Source organism: Lactuca serriola, chromosome 4 (genome assembly GCF_051521515.1).
Source record: "Lactuca serriola cultivar US96UC23 chromosome 4, Lser_US96UC23_V15, whole genome shotgun sequence".
NCBI classification, from domain to species: domain Eukaryota; kingdom Viridiplantae; phylum Streptophyta; class Magnoliopsida; order Asterales; family Asteraceae; genus Lactuca; species Lactuca serriola.
Window position 1 is genome coordinate 305,948,387 of NC_136411.1, and position 2,357 is coordinate 305,950,743.

The window sequence follows — 2,357 nt, forward strand, 5'->3', positions numbered from 1 at the left end:
CACATTGTATGTCGTCCTAATTTCGTCTACTTTGAATTCTCGTAAGCCTTAGCGAACGAAGAGAAGGGGAGCATTATGTCCCACTACTATCGTAAGTACCTTAGGCTGTCGTGGATGCGAAAGACACGATGGTCCAACTCGCACTTGATTACTGTGACCTTACTAGCTTTTCTAATGGGATACTTTGGCCCACTAGCACATAAAAGCTATTGAAAGTCCTTTTATAAAATATTGGGTCATTGAAGGCCCAATAACATATAAGCGGTATCCCTTTGGGCCCAAAGATCATGTTGGTGGGCTTGCAAGGCCCAACAAGCATGATTTGAAACTCATAAGCCCAAAGTTTGTAGATTTACTCATTGTAGTCATCATGTATCTATTTAAGTGTTTTTGATTTGATGATTGTTGTTTTGTATTGATTCGAGACCGAATCAATTCGTTTATAACGATTTTTGGTATTGAAGGTGTATTCGTTTTCCGTTTTGTCGTTAGTCGGGTATCTTGTATTTTGCCTTAGTGAATTAATTTGTTTAAAAGTAGAATTTGACCTTTTCACTACCTTTCTTTTATAAAAATAACACTTTTAGTCCTTTATATAAAAGAATTTCATTTTTAGTCCTTAAAACATTTTCTTGACACTTTTGTATCACAAACTTGTTGAAAATACATTTTTAACCCAAAATTTATTTTATAAACAACTTTAGCCCATCCAAAATGGAGTTTCTCGGTTAGAACCCCTTATTTTGCAACTTTTACAATTTTGGCCCAAAATCTAACAAGTTTACATTTTTTATCCTTTTTGGAATTGAAAAGCATTTTTGACCTTTGAAATAGTTTTATTACACTTCTTATCCCCTGTTTTGCAGAAAGTTTCATTACGGCCCCTTTAAACTTCATTTTTTTTTGCAATTATGGGCTTATTGGGCCAAAAAGCCCCAAATTTAGCCCATTAAGCTAAAAATTTGCATTTCAAGTCCCTTGAAATTTTAATATTCAGAAAAATGATTATAGAAACTGTTTTGACATTTTTGACCCTCAAGAAGCCGTGAGTTGACAGTTTTTAACCCAAGTTTTGTATTTTTGACAATTTAAGCCCTAAAATGGGTTTTATGTTAGAATATGTTCCTCATCACCTTATAAGCTATTTTTCTTAACTTGTTTAGTGTAAAATAACTTAGATTATGTTTGTTTCCTTTCTCATGTCATAGATCTCGAATTAACACCCCTTTTGGTTACATATTTGTCACAAAAACACATAAAATCACACACATACATGCATAAAATCACACATAACATACATATACACATAGATCTACACATTTTCTTGTATTCTCCCCCAGTAAACATATGAAAACCGAAAAAAGAGGGGTATGAAGATCACCTTGAGTTGTTGTTCCGCTTTTGAAGAAGAATAGAAGAAGAAATTTCGATCCTAGCAAGTCTTCTTGGAGGATCTCGAACTTAGATGCTTCTAAGTTCCAAGATCAAGATCACAAGATTGAATGGATTTAGAAGAGATTTTTGGATGAAATGAAGTAGCCAGATCATGGATTTAACATCAACTTACCTTAGATGATGTTTTTGTGGAATGATCTCTTTGAAAGCTTCCTAGATCTCGAAAATTTGGAGAGGAATGGAGAGAGTTTCTTTGAGAGATTTTTGAGTGAATGGGATGAATTTTTGTGAGTGTGTGTGTTGTGTTCGACCGAGAGAAGAAGAGAGGAGAGAAGAGAGAAGGTTGATGAGATAGGTGCATGGAAGTATGAGAGTATGCATGGAAGTCCACTAAATAAAAATGAGTTGGCACACACAAAGTCAACTCTTCCTTCTTAGTGGGCTTTGGCTGAGAATGGAGAGGGAAATAGAAAGAACTAGGTCTTGAGTGTTTAGCCCATATTATGACTCACTTAGATGATGTTTTGGCCCAAATAAATCAAAGTGTAATTTTTATGACCTAATAGGGCTAAATTAATTTGGTTGTGACCCAGTAAGGCCCAAAATATTATGTTTCATGTATATGGGTCCATTTAGGTCCCATTAAAGAGTTCTAGATTCAAGATGGATAATTTGGAAGTTTATTAGTCCATTAGGCCCAATAAGGAAATCCTAGTCCAAAGTGAATTCAAATTGGAATTTCCAAGGTTTCCAATTCTTTGTTGACCATTTGTACGGCTAGAATGAAGTATTTGATGAAGGTTTGTTGTTATAGAATAAGAATCATGCATGCTTTCATGTTATTGATTCATAGTTGTTATAAGTGTTGTAGATACAAGGCACCAAAATTTCTAGTTGTGACACCAACTACCTCCAAAGTCTAAGACACACGCCCGTAACATATTCTCCAAAACCTAGAAGTG